The sequence below is a fragment of the Trichomycterus rosablanca genome, chromosome 3, assembly GCF_030014385.1.
Source record: "Trichomycterus rosablanca isolate fTriRos1 chromosome 3, fTriRos1.hap1, whole genome shotgun sequence".
NCBI lineage: Eukaryota > Metazoa > Chordata > Actinopteri > Siluriformes > Trichomycteridae > Trichomycterus > Trichomycterus rosablanca.
In genome coordinates this window covers 23,416,165-23,431,814 of record NC_085990.1, presented here as the reverse complement: position 1 = coordinate 23,431,814, position 15,650 = coordinate 23,416,165, and the positions used below count along the sequence as shown (strand labels likewise).

Here is a 15,650-nt window from a genome sequence, read left to right as displayed (position 1 = left end):
AAATAATACCTGCTCAGTGGTGGTCCTGTGGGGGTCCTGACCACTGAAGAACAGGGTGAAAGCAGGCTAAAAAGGTATTTAGAGAAATAGATGGACTACAGTCAGTAATTGTAGAACTTCAAATTGCTTCTGTATGGTAAGTGGAGCTGATGAAATGGACAGTGAGTGTAGAAACAAGGAGGTGGTTTTAATGTTATGGCTGATCATGTATATCTACCCTAGCTTAGTTTAGGCTTAGTTTCCCCTGCGACCTGAGTGTGTGCTCTGACCAGGATAAAGCAGAGAAAGAATGAATAAATGAATGAATGAATGAATGAACAAGGAACAGTTACTAGCATGTTTCATAGACCATAAACAGTTAATCCATGACAACAAAGCCTTTTCAGCAAGGCAGTAAGTAGCTGACACTTTCAGGAGGCTTAGTGTGGAATAAGGTATTGACATGAGTTTTTGTCTAAAAATTGTCAATGCACTGTAGAACATGTAAGGGACAGACAGAGCAGGTGGAGGAGGCTGATTCCAAAAATGTCGTACAGGGTGTGAATGCTATCCATCAGCAATCTCACAGTGTCATCCCTGTCGCCAACCTGCTAGACAACTATATAACAGGTGAGAGCGGCCCTGCAGAGAAGAGTGTTTTCCCCCAGCTGAACATCGTCACAGAGCTGGATGGATATGGGGGTCCCTCGCTGGAGTGCAAGAGTGAGAAGAACACTGTGTCAGGAAAGCTCTTATACAGAGCCTGTGTAAAAGTTTTACATTAGAACAAACTAAAGGGGAGGGTGGACATCTCATAGAGAAGTGTTCTGGGCTTTAAAGATGTGACCAAACCAGAGTGGATGGCACTTTATAAACCACCATTAACAAAACAACTGCTGACCTGCAATAGAGGACTTTACATGAGGTTGTTTCTGTCATTTTATTTATCTGCATTTTAAACCCTAATGTGTCACATTAATATCCATTCTGTTGTGAGAAAATGTTTAGGTTGTAGTTATTGTGTTCTTTTTATAAAAAAACATTTTAAGTACTTTTTATGTAGATTATACTTTACAGATTTTTATTTTTGTTTTTAAGTATGTCAAAAGAAAACAGGCTCTAGTGCCAGTTGATTAATTTTATTCTTGGCCAGACAGAATAGCAATAAACTTGAGCACTAAAAACAGTTTTTTAACTTCACTGTTATTTACACTAACTGTTTAAGATTTATTTATTGGGTCACTGAGTTTTTGTTCATAATGTGACTTGGGCAAAATAAAGGTTGGTAAAAGGTCAAACATCTCTCTCTCTCTCTATCAGCTGTTTTTATTATGTTGCACAACAGATTTCTGCATGTGTATAGTCTCACACTGAACAGAGGTTCAGCTGGATGATGGTTTAGCTGCTTTTACGCATTAGAATTTTGTATAGACAATACTTCTCTCTGATCTTTCACAGGCCTGACACAAAGACTTAAACCATACTTAGAGGTTAGAATAGTCAGCAGGAATTAATGCACAGCAAACCTCTCTAAAATTGTCTTTAGTAATTTGATACTGTAATACTAAATGTATAAGAAAACTACCAGGCATACTATCATAACACAAGTGAGTAATAATAAATAATAACTGGGTCATTCTACAGAAATGGTGGAAATGCATGTCCCTTACTTTTTCTGCCTGCTTAAACATATGATTAGACAGAGTAATCACATTAATTGTATATATTCAATATATATGGACTGTCCCTGTTGTAATGAAACTAAGTTTATTTATATAATTTTCATGTTTTAATTTTAACCTTTTATTTTAAATGCCTAGATCAGGAAAGTACCTTGTCCCTTAGATTGTACATGAGTGATGAGCTTTGTACATTTCATTTAAATATATTTTTTATTAAATAAAATTTCATTCATATTTACCGGTAACATTACATAAAATACATAGAATATTGAATTGAAAAAATTATTATAATATATATGATTTCAAATAAATATTTGTCCCCACAAACTATGTCATCGGTGTTACCCCACACAAAAGACTTTTATTTTGAAAACATGCGCATTTGAGGTTTTTCCTGGGTCAAGAGTACAGTGGAAGAAGTGCAGTGGACAAGAGCATAAGGTTTGTGAGTTTTCTTACTTCATTTATTTAAAATAACATGATATGTTGTAGAATGTTTAGCAAAGATTTAAATGATGTCATTGGAGTTACTCATTTTATAGCTGAGGGTGTGAGAATTTTCACATAAAAATGCATCATATTGAATAATTTTAATTTTAATATTTATGATGACATGTGGTCTGAAAAATGGTGGCTTATTTGGCATTTTGAAACCTGGGATCTGTAAAGTCTCATTGAGTCAATGTCTATTGTAAAAAGTCCTATACAAATAAATTTGACTTGATCTGACTAAGAAGCTCAAGGACATGTGTTCCTATATTTTTGGCTAAATACAGTGTATCACAAAAGTGAGTACACCCCTCACATTTCTGCAAATATTTCATTATATCTTTTCATGGGACAACACTATAGACATGAAACTTGGATATAACTTAGAGTAGTCAGTGTACAGCTTGTATAGCAGTGTAGATTTACTGTCTTCTGAAAATAACTCAACACACAGCCATTAATGTCTAAATAGCTGGCAACATAAGTGAGTACACCCCACAGTGAACATGTCCAAATTGTGCCCAAATGTGTCGTTGTCCCTCCCTGGTGTCATGTGTCAAGGTCCCAGGTGTAAATGGGGAGCAGGGCTGTTAAATTTGGTGTTTTGGGTACAATTCTCTCATATGGCCACTGGATATTCAACATGGCACCTCATGGCAAAGAACTCTCTGAGGATGTGAGAAATAGAATTGTTGCTCTCCACAAAGATGGCCTGGGCTATAAGAAGATGGCTAACACCCTGAAACTGAGCTACAGCATGGTGGCCAAGGTCATACAGCGGTTTTCCAGGACAGGTTCCACTCGGAACAGGCTTCGCCAGGGTCGACCAAAGAAGTTGAGTCCACGTGTTCGGCGTCATATCCAGAGGTTGGCTTTAAAAAATAGACACATGAGTGCTGCCAGCATTGCTGCAGAGGTTGAAGACGTGGGAGGTCAGCCTGTCAGTGCTCAGACCATACGCCGCACACTGCATCAACTCGGTCTGCATGATCGTCATCCCAGAAGGAAGCTGACGCACAAGAAAGCCCGCAAACAGTTTGCTGAAGACAAGCAGTCCAAGAACATGGATTACTGGAATGCCCTGTGGTCTGACGAGACCAAGATAAACTTGTTTGGCTCAGATGGTGTCCAGCATGTGTGGCGGCGCCCTGGTGAGAAGTACCAAGACAACTGTATCTTGCCTACAGTCAAGCATGGTGGTGGTAGCATCATGGTCTTGGGCTGCATGAGTGTTGCCGGCACTGGGGAGCTGCAGTTCATTGAGGGAAACATGAATTCCAACATGTACTGTGACATTCTGAAACAGAGCATGATCCCCTCCCTTCGAAAACAGGATAACGACCCCAAACACAACCTCCAAGATGACAACTGCCTTGCTGAGGAAGCTGAAGGTAAAGGTGATGGACTAAACCCAATTGAGCACCTGTGGCGCATCCTCAAGTGGAAGGTGGAGGAGTTCAAGGTGTCTAACATCCACCAGCTCCGTGATGTCATCATGGAGGAGTGGAAGAGGATTCCAGTAGCAACCTGTGCAGCTCTGGTGAATTCCATGCCCAGGAGGGTTAAGGCAGTGCTGGATAATAATGGTGGTCACACAAAATATTGACACTTTGGGCACAATTTGGACATGTTCACTGTGGGGTGTACTCACTTATGTTGCCAGCCATTTAGACATTAATGGCTGTGTGTTGAGTTATTTTCAGAAGACAGTAAATCTACACTGCTATACAAGTTGTACACTGACTACTCTAAGTTATATCCAAGTTTCATTTCTATAGTGTTGTCCCATGAAAAGATATAATAAAATATTTGCAGAAATGTGAGGGGTGTACTCACTTTTGTGATACACTGTAGCACACAGTTTTACAATCCCAAATCAGTTTACTTTTACTTTTATTTAATTGCAGAAAGTATGAACCCAAGATATTATATGTTTTGTCTGGTCAACTTCATTTAGTTTGTTAATATACATCCATCTCTGCAATTCAGGCCTGCAACATATTCCAAAAAAAGTTGGGACAGGGCAATTTAGTATGAGGTTACAAAAATTATTTGCTGATTATTTCAAGTCTTTGAGAAGCAAAGATGGGCAAAGGATCTCCAGTGTATTCCCAAATATATAAAAAATTAATAAACTGTTCAAAAACAATGTTACTCAAAGAGAAATTGGAAGGGATTTGCATATTTCTACAATGCATAATATTATTAATTCAGATTCAAGGAATCTGTTGGAATTTCAGTGCATAAAAAGACAAGGATACACGCCTTAGCTTGAACACCCATGATCTCTGATGCCTTAGACAACACTGCATCAGGTACTTGCATTCATCAATAGCTGATACCACATGGGCAAGGAGTTACAAACCTCTGTTAAGCACTACAATAGAGAGGTACATTCACAAATGCCACATAAATTTTTTTGTGGTTAAGGCCAGCATTTGAGTACCACATTAAAACTACATGGTTAAAACAAAATTATTATATGCTCAAACTGTTTTATAATGAAGTTTGCTTGAACACATAAATCTAAAACTTGTAATGCTTAAATAAAGCTATTACTAAATCTTCAAAGAACACTAAGTCTGTTCTTTTTTTAAGAGATGTGTTGTAATTCAAGGGTTTTAGGTTTGAAGATCAAAGATGCCAGAAAAGCAAAAGATGCCTTTTTAACTGATAGTACCAGTGCTGTGGCTCCTATGTAATCTTTATTTCTGGAGCTGTGAGTGGGTCTTATCACTGCTAACCATGGCAGGAATTTAGACATCTGATATTCAAAACTTGAAGCACTTGTCAAGAAAATAGGACTAAAGTTGACAGATAATTTCAAATGTCATGGAAAGTTCGTAATATTAAGCATACAAATTAAGAATAAAAGATTTTGTTCCATGCAAATTGTCCCTGGTTTCATTATAAAAGGTTACTGGTTAAAAGGTGTTATGCAGATAAAACAGATGTCACTATGATGTAAGTAAATGATACTATGTAACTAATGAAAAGCTAAACAGAAATTAATTTACATTACAGGATTGCTCATTGGTTAAAGTTGGTTCAGCCTATACTAGTCACACATGCAGACATGAAAAGCCATACTGTGCTGCACCCCATCACCAGTATACACAATGTACCTTTACAACAGATAAACAATACAGTGGATTTGAAGACATTAATGCTTAGTTTGTTTAGCAGCTTTAAATAATTCCACAGTACATATGCTTATGAAGGATCAGTATAAAAACACCACTACATCCTGTTACACCGACTGTGCTGTAACCACACATTTGTTAGTGCCTATTTGATTCTAATATTTTATAGTAGTTCACCAACACAAATTTTAAGCACAGTTGCTCAAAAAGTAAATATAGCAGCATGTATTTAGCAGCATGGCTTAATATGACTGATTCAGCAGTAGTGTTAAATCTTTTGGATTAGTTCTTGCTTTGCTTACTTGTAGAGCTGCAAAGGTTATAGCACCATGACTAGTAAAGTAATGCAGCTATTCGGTTAAAGCAGAGAGCAGAAGAGTGCTTGACCTTGTCCTGCCTGCTGTTGGTCTGTGGGATCTGGGAGTGGGACAGGAACTCCCAGCACAGACACTGTGTCTGCAGGCCCACAGTTCACTTCACAGTGGAACACTTTGTTCGCCGCCACCAAGGAAAACTTAAGACAACAAAAACACACACATTCGGGGAAATGAACATTTGAGATGGGCCCCCTTGACTGTTTCTTCCCCTGACTCTCCTTTAAATCTTGTGCTTGGCTTTAGGATCGTAAATAATATCCCTGTCCTCTCTGAAGGGGTAACATTAACATAGCTTTTTGTGAAAAGACTCCAGATAACAGGAAAGCAGACTGCAATAATTCATTAATCATAGCTGAATGAAATCTCCTGCATTTTAGCTTTTTATACTATAGGCTTTAGAATGTTACTAAAGTGTTTTGGCATAGCTGTTCCAGCCTTAAATAAAGAGTTTGCATTGGCATGATCTGGCAGCATAATTGCAATCTACAAAAAAAGGGAATTAAAGATATAAGTTCAGTTTCCACACCCAGCTTTTTAAAAAGAATTAAACAAAAGACAGGTAGATGAAAAAAAGAACAAGAGAGAGATTTTATTTCCTCAGGCTGCAGTTATTCATCTCCACCCAGTTTTTAAGGGTGCCACGATAGGGTTGCCAAGACAGACTTTTTTAAACGTCACTCATTCTCTGCTCACTCTCTAAAAACAGAATGCATCAGTGCCTAAACATCTGTGTTGAGCTTTATGAGAACTTTTTTTGTAAACATGTTCTATAGTATGTATAAAGTAAAACTTTTTGCCGCATTTTGCAAAAGGTTTTGCATTGCTGCATTCATGGGCTAGAGGAAATCTGAAGTGAATCAGGTTACCTGCTTACAGCATGCCGCCACGTGCCCTGCTGCACCTGATCGTCTCCTGCTACATTCCTTACACTAGACAGACAAAATAAAGGAGCTTGGGCAGGTTGGAGCATAGCCCACCCAGACACTAATACACTTGTTGTGAGAGCTGCAGGTGTAGCTGATATAGCATGGTTTGCTGCTAAAACAGTTTTATTTTAATTATGCTTTATGTTAAGAATTGTAATATGTCCTGGTACATTGCTCCATTGCCACTGTACTGTTTGCAAAAGAAAAACATATATCATAATATCATGCCTTCCTCCTTCAAACATTATAAGCTGAACTGATGCCAAAGAGTTACATTTTGTTTTAGCTAGCATTTTTTATTTAGTCTTTTTTTTCTAGCAAAGAGGTTTTTTGTTTGTAGGTCATCCCAATTTTTCACACATTCTCTGTGGGGGACAGGTCAGGACTGCAGGCAGGCAAGCCCAACACCCAGAACCTTTTTTTCTGTAATCATGCAAGGTGGCTCTGTCAGAGAAGGGAACAAAAGCAGGGACATTGAGGTGACCTGCTTGTTAGGCTAGGGAGACAAACCTCCAAACCTACAATAATGAACATTCTCCTCACCTATGCTAAATCCATTGTTCACAAAATCGATGAACTGAAGCGACAAACTGCTGCAAACACCGTTGTTTGCAGCTGCTGCATGTTGATCATAACAAAAACCTGACTACATTTGCAGATTCCGAGCACTTCAGTCTACCTACCTACCTACCTACCTACCAACAGTGGTCATTATTACAGTTATCTACATTTTATAATGTTAGCAAACAGTTAAAATGTCTCTCACTGCTTTTTCACCCTTACGCTTAGTTATGGTCCTCTCATCTATGCCCTATACACTCCTGATAGCACCCCCATCCACTTTTACCAATATCATAAGTAGATTCGCAGGTGACGCCACAGTGGTTGGACTTATAACAGGAGATGATTCAGCATACAGGGATGAAGTACAGAAACCTACAGAGTGGTGGTTTACAAACAACCTGGCTTTTAACATCTGTAAAACCAAAGAGATGGTTATCAACTACTGAAGGTACAAAACACCTTAAATCAACAGAGATTGTGTGAAGAAGGTTTCTACCTTTAATTTTCTAGCAACTTACATCTCAGAGAATCTTTCTTGGTCTGCCAACACCTCAGCAGTAGGTAAGAACAGGGGTCTTCAACCTGGGGCGCGAGTACTTGCCCGAGGGGGCGCGAGCGGCTGTCCGGGGGGGCGTGGCACTACGAGATTATTATTATGAACCGGTGGCACACGAGACCGGCGGGGCACGCATCCGCGATTGAGCCGTCGTCCACAAAGGGGAGGGGCGCGTGACGAAAGCCGTGCTTGGCATACGTGCCCCATCCAGGGGAGGGGGGCGTGGTGTGAGGGGGGGCGCAAGTCGTGCTCGGCACACGAAGGGGGGCGCATGTCTAAAAAGGTTGAAAACCCAACAACTACTGCACTTCCTGAGAGTGCTACACAGGAACAACTTAGAGGAGAGACTGCTGGTGGTCTTCTAATTCTCCACTATCGTGAGTGTACTGGCATACTGCTTCACAATATAATATTCAAGCTGTTTGGCATCAGACAGGAATTCCATGCAGAGGGTCATCAAAACTGCCTAAAATCATTGGCTGTCCTCTGCCCACCCTGGTAGACATCTTCAGCTCATGGTGCCTCAGCAAAGCCAGGAAAAAATAAAAGACCCCTCCCATCCTGACTATCACCTGTTCAATCTCCTGCCATCTGGCAGGCTGTACAGGTTAATCAAAATTCAGACAAACTTGGCAATCAGAACTCTAAATTCCTCTGATAAATAAATATAAAAAGATACATAAATCTGAACAATAATGTGCAGTATTTCTCATGAAACGTTCAGTAATGGGCAATATATGTGCAATATTTTTCACGTCTTTCGGTGATCTTAACTGGTGATCTTATCTGGTGATCTTAAGTGTGCACTGGGTAGGGGTAGTACTCCTAATTTCATTGCATGTTTGTACAATGACAATAAAGGCATTTTAGTCTATTCTAAAAGTGCATGGACATCCCTGTAAAATAAGGGCAGCATACTTTCCTCTAAAATCTCAGTGTAGTTTTCTGCATTAATGTTGCCATCACAGAAGCATAAATTACCTGACACAACCCCATGAAATGACCCTGGCTTTTGGACTTGCTGATGACACTCTAGATCAGGGGTGTCAAACTCACTTGTGAGTCAAACTCACTCAGATCCGGCCCGCCACGTCATTTTATGTGGCCCGCGAGAGCTTAAACAAGTGACTTGTGACGACTTGTGATGGTTCGAGTCGTTACAGAGACGCGCTTATAATTTAATGGGAGTCCTGCGCCTTTAACCGGCAACTCCTGACATCGTAGTCATGGCAACTAACTTTGACCTCGCTGAGTAGCCATGTGACTTTTACTGCAAAAGAACGCGGGGTAGTGTAGTCAGTAATGTAAACAATAATAAATAAATAAATACAGATAATTATCTTGCAATATAATACAAAAGCATCATCTGTAAGTAGTGGCGTTTATATTCTCAGTTGTTAGTAAATGTTTAGTGAGTATATCACATCGTTTTCGTTACAAATTTACCGTAATTAAATACAATTGTTACCGTTACTATAGCAATTAGTATCTTTACACAAAATTTTAACTCGTTAGCGCTATTTTACGTTTGGTTAAATCTCATATTGTACCAGATGTAACACTTGACTACAGCTGTGTGCTTGTACTGTATTAAGTTCTTTATTGTTTTTATAGTTTGTATTTTTACTTCATTCTGGTGCACACAGTGTATCACACAGCTGGGAAGCAAATAAAACCGACTGTATTCTGAAGAGCTGTCTGTCTGTCTGTCTGTCTGTCTAGCTGAGCAAGGGGGATAAACTATTAGTGAGGGCAGAATGATTGTCTTAAAAATACACTGTAAAATCCTAAACAAACTGCATCTTTCAAAATGCATGCTGATTTTGTGACCTCCAAAGTGACATATCCCGCCAGTAGATGATGTTACACATATTTACACATGATCCTAAAATGTACAAGAAAATAAGTAAGAAAATTAAGCATAAGGAGGAAATTTAATGAAAGTGAAAACAAGTTTGTGCTTCAGGAAGAGAAAACGGTGTGTCTCGTGTTATGAGGCTGTGTCTGTGGTAAAGTAGGACAATATAAATGCAGAATTTGGCCTCCAAGAAAAACAACAGACTGCAAACACAGCAGAATACGTTACAATCGGCCCTTTGAGGGCCACCATAATGCTGATGTGGCCCTCGGTGAAAATGAGTTTGACACCCCTGCTCTAGATGGTCCTTTTCGTGTTTTGGTCTAAAGCACACAGGGTCCATTTTTTTCAATAAAAATCAGTTTTAAAAAAGTTTTAAAAAATTTTAAGTGGCATTTGTGAATGTACCTCCATATTGTACTGCTTGACAAAGGTTTGCCAAAAAATCCCTGCCACCTGTTGTTATATCAGCTACTGATGAATGAAGGTTGTTGTGTATAATTATAAATATAAATGTAAAAAATAAAAGTACATTTTGATCTGCAATGCTTACTATGTTTGTTAATTCAAAGTGAATATATGCTTTAGAAGTTTTTCCTCTCTTTAGCTCTCTTAGTGTCTCTTAGATACCAATATGATTAAGTAAGCTTTCTCCTGAATTTTATTCCCTTAGCAATTATATAAAAATAGACATATGTTGGTATACATAACTATCTTTGTCCTTTTTTTACATTTTAACATGGAATTTTGTTTTAGTGAATTAAAAAGATTCAGGGGTGAATCCCACAACCACTGAGATCCAGTTTTAAACCTCAGCAGTACTACAGGAGGGCCGGGTGTATACACATGATTGGCTACGACTGACAGGGTAAGGGGCTGAAAAAAAAATTGATAAAGAGTTACATTAGTGGCAGTTTAGTGCAGACAGTTTACCTTTTGAATGTTTCTGCAATAAATTCTCATAGAGTAACACTTAAGCAATACATATTTTTTGTTAGTTACCATTCTTCATACATATTTATATTTGTTGTCTTCTTCAGGTAGGTACAGAAAAATTACAGATAGTACAAATATATTAGGGCCACAATTTTAAGAGAGCTATCACACAAATAGCCTATACCAAATGTACAGTGAGGTTAATGCAGTAATACTTAACTGTTTATAAACTGAATCTGGGGCTGCTGTCTCTTATTTAAACACAGTGTGAACCACAGTTTCACACCTTCAGGAAGTGATACACATCTCTTTTACATTCCTAAGCATGTCTTCATGTGCAGTTGATGGCAGTGTTATAATTGTTGGAAATCTAACACCAAATGACCCTTGCCTGTTTGTTTTCAATGCTGACAGTTCCTGAAGAACCAAATAAAGGAAAACTAAAACTAAAGTGGATTTTACCTCACGGACTCTGGACAATAGCTCCCAAAAACACAGCCTGCAGGCTAAAGGAATAAGGGATTATAGGAGCGGTTCAGACCTGCTTGTGTGTGTGTGTGAGAGAGAGATTGAGAGAAAGAGAGAAAGAGAGGGAGAAAGCACTTGCTGTGGCAGGTGCACAGTGAGTTCCTCTGGTTATGTAAGAGGTAAAAAGGAATCCAGACCTGCTTGACGCCACAAAGACAAGTCAGGACTGCCCTTAGCAGATAACTCATCTATTGCTACATCCACTGTGCTCATCCATACACTCACTCCTTTACTTATTCGTACACACTTGGGATTCACAGCAAAAACTGATATTCGTTGTCTAACTGGTTAGTTGTAACAAAAAATTGTTTAAAGTAAAATCTGTCTTGGCTTATACAATATTTTTAATAATATTAAAGTAATTGTAAACATAATTAAATAGAAATAAGAAATGCTTTTAATGCTTTTAAATGCTTTGGCTCAAGTAATAATTGCTTCTGTGATTGTGAAGAACTGTGCTTGCCAAACTTGAATGAATGAGTGTGAGTGAGTGAGTGGGTGAGTGAGTGTGAGTGAGTGAGGTGTTTTATTTTGAACACTGATAACATTTATTAATGGACAGTCACTCTATAATTTTCTTGCTCTCAATTAACTAAGTAATGTAAAACTGATATAGAATTTTATGAAGCAGATTGGCATTTTATAAAGCTTTAGGGTAATGTCAACACATGAAACAAAGAAAAAGGTATGTAAACATGCTTTGTACTAAAAAATAATAATAGTTTAATGACATTTGACAGATTCAGACCTGCTTGGTTGTGTGTGTGTGTGTGTGTGTCTGTGTGTCTGTGTGTGTGTGTGTGTGCAAAGCCTCCAATCTCAAAGGTATGTTAAAGTGCATGTCTGGTCCTGTATTGGCAGACCCCTGTAATCGCTGCCTGCTGAAAATCACCTGTGTGTGAAGCTTAATCAGTGCCATCAAGCTTGAACTCAGCAGAACATTGTAGGGTTTTCCAGCTGTTTTAGAAGTGAGATGTTGTCTAAACAAAGCAAGTAAAAATCCAACTTATTTGTATAGTGCTTTTTACCCTTTAAAGCATTGCTACTGAAATCTAAGCCCACAACCCCTAGGAAGCAAGCTTAGTGCTGTTGACACAGGTATCACAATAGCTGTCTATTTGTATTAAACTGTAGATCAGTTGGCATCACATTAATGAAACATATATTATATATTTTTTTCTTATTAGACTTCCAAATCCAGCAAAGTTTTGTCTAAATTCTAAAATCTAAAGCACATTTATACATGTAAGCACAAATTTTAAAATGCTTTAATTTACAGGACTCGGACCTCTTAACTTTTTGTGCATGTAATTGGGTTGTTATTAGTATTTATTGAAATGTTTAAATTATTGAAATGTTTAAAAACAATGTTCATCAAAGAAAGGTTGGAATGGATTTGCATATTTTTCTTTCTACAGAGATTACAGGGGTTATGTTGGCATACATTGGTCAAGTGCCGCATAAATCATTACTGTGCAAAAAAGAAACCTTATGTTAACCATGTTCAGAGAACCAAGTTCTTTGGGCTCTGAGACATCTGGAATGGACTATCCAGTGACAAAAATGTCTTAAGTGTTGAGAAGGAATGGCAACATTACAAAGTGGTAAATTCTTTACTATTTTAAAATATGTTACAGGCCTAAAATGCAGGAATGGATGTATATTAACAAATAAAAATAAGTTGACCTGACAAAACATGAAATATCTTAGGTCTCCTTGTCTGCACTGAAATAAAAGTCAAAGTAAATATAAGAAACACTTCTTCTTTTTTTATTTGCTTTTTCCATATTGTACCAACTTTTTTCTAAAAAGGGGTTCTAAAAACTGTGAACATCAACAAAATGGTGTACTCTTGCAACACTCGTGTACCTGATAAGAAGTAGATAATCCAAAAATACATGGTCAGTGGTGGTTCTTTGAGGGTACCAATCCCCCTAATTGACAGATTTTGATGACAACAACAAATAGATGACAGTTGAACTAATGGTGTATTAGAGTAAATAAATTATTGACTGCCAATTCTCCTATAAAGTCTAGCAAAAAGTGGTGACCCATGACTCATATTTGCTTGCAGAAACTGAGCCTTTGGTGGATTCATCTTTTATACTTTTTATGATACTAATTATGATACTCTAATTGGTTCATGTCACACTTTCCATTTGCTGTTTAGACTGCATTCATTTAAGTCTAATACTAGATATATTGTACAAACCCAGTTCTAATTTTAACTGTTAATTCAGGATTTAAAACTGCACAAAAATAAGATATTTTATGTTTTAGTTATCAATGTAAAACTCCAAAACTTCAGTTACAACTTCTCAACCAGTAACACTGTGAACTACTACACAGTGGGTTGGCTGTGTCTGGTGTTTTGTGTTTAGCCAGTTTTTTCCCCAAAATAACCAATCAACCCCAAAGAAATGACTGAACCAATCAACCCTAAAGAAAAACGGTCAACACAAAAATCTCTCCGCCCTCAGCCACACAGTGCAGTAAAGTTTTACTTATATCATTATTACAGAACAGTGTTATTTGTACATCATTTACTCATTATGAAATGACAGTTTTCTTTAAATTAGCATTTTGTAAAAAAAAAAAAATTAATATAACGTTTTACAAACCTCATTTCCAGAAAGATTGGAACATTAAGTACAAAATCTGTGATTCGTGAACTTTCTTGAACTTTTATTTAACTAACAAAAGTACAAATAAAGAAATTTTCAATGTTTTCACTGACCAACCTCAAATGTATATGGCAGTATAAACAAATATTGAATTTGATGCCTGCAACACATTTTTTTAAGGTTGGGACAGAGGCATATATACCAATTAATCACCTTTTAATTATTTGTGGATTAACTAAGTATAATAATTATTGCAGGTTAAATTCTGGCCCATTTTGCTGGATCCAAGACTTCAGCTGAAAAACAGCCTGTGGTTGCCATTGTCTGATACCCCTCTTCATAATGCATTTTCAATAGGAGGCAGATCTGTGTAGATCTTATTTTGCCCTGCTCACATTTTTTGTGTTGCAGGAAATAAATTTAAAAGTTGGTTATAATTACAAAACACTATTCAATTGGTAAGCCAAAACAGTAAAGGTCATTTCACTGTAGTTTTTGTCAGTTAAATAAGAATAAGGATAACTACCAAATCACAGATACTTATTTTTACTGCATTTCACAAAATGTCCCAACTTTTGGAAAATTGGATTTTTAGTGGGTAGCTGTCGCCTTACAGCAAGAAGGTCCTGGGTTTGATTCCCATGTGGTGCGGTCCAGGTTCTTTCTGTGTGGAGTTTGCATGTTCTCTCCGTGTCTGTGTGGGTTTCCTCTGGGAGCTCTGGTTTCCTTCTACACTCCAAAGACATGCAAAGTGAGGTGAATTGGAGATACAAAATTGTTCATGACTGTGTTTGATATTAAACGTGAACTGATGAATCTTGCGTAACCTGTAACTACCGTTTCTGTTATGAATGTAACCAAATGTGTTAAAATCCTAATAAAATAAATCAATCTGGTTTTCAGCCTTTAGTCCTTTACATACAGAAAATTCTCTAAACATCAAAATCTTTTAATAATGTTATGTATTGTGGTAGGTGAAAACATTTCATTCTTTGCCACTGCTCATTGAAAATTTTTTTTATTTTATTAACGGACTAAGCGGGAAGCCTCAACTAATTCTTGTGTTTGTATATCGATAAAGATTTTCAACTTGCATTTGTTTATCTAGATCCGATGTGTGATTTAAATGTTCTCTTCATTTTATTTTTGACCATCACTAAACAAACCACAGAGTTTTTTTAAGAAAAAAAAATTGTTTGTTGTATATAAACCGAATAAGTGTTATTTAGCCAAAAACAAACACCACAAGACAAATGGTCACAACTAATGATCATCATAATGCAAAAACATCAAACCCTCAATTTAGCTGCTGGCATGTTAAAGTGTTCTCTGAGTACAAACAGGGTGGTTCTTTAAGCCTTCGTGTGAGTGCTATTTTCTAATAATAGAGGAAGACTATGCAAAACTACACACACAACGAAAAAACACACCCCAACATCCATCAGCCCGCAACAAGACTTCACATTCCACAGCTCCAAACATCAAAATCGCTATGCATTGCCAACAACATGTTAAAACACGTTGTTTCCAGTCATAGCTTTCACTCTGCACCCAGGTGAGGTAAAATGAGCTTCAAGCATCAAGTAGGCACATTTTGGTTTAGTTGACTCAACCCAGAATGTCTTTGCTATGTTATCATCAACCAGGGATATGACAGAACATGCACCTGATGTAGCCTATTTGAGTTAGGAAATTAAAGGATTATTATGAAATATATCATTTAAATAAAAATAAAGGTCAAATATAGTGTCAGTACACAACAAATGTTTGTGTTTTTACTCACTGTGCTTGTATTAATGTTAAAATCTACACTGTCCCTTTAACTGCAAATTAAGTCCACATCAATCTTCAGATAAAGGTATAACAATTTTGCAACAAATAATAAGTTATGGCTATTCTAATTAGATAAAGTTAATCGTTTAACTATTTAACAAAAACTTCAGGTAAAATGCAGCAAAGTAAATTACACGTGGGTAATAACACCTGAT

General features: G+C 37.3%; 1 long non-coding RNA gene across 1 annotated transcript in view; it reads left to right on the top strand.

Annotated features, from left to right (window-relative positions):
• The first annotated feature begins 2,060 nt into the window (after positions 1–2,060).
• LOC134310409 (uncharacterized) overlaps positions 2,061–15,650 on the top strand; it is a 29,374-nt gene continuing 15,784 nt past the window's right edge. The window contains exon 1 of the long non-coding RNA XR_010011303.1: positions 2,061–2,102. This is a non-coding gene — a long non-coding RNA (uncharacterized LOC134310409). The remainder of the gene's footprint in view (positions 2,103–15,650) is intronic.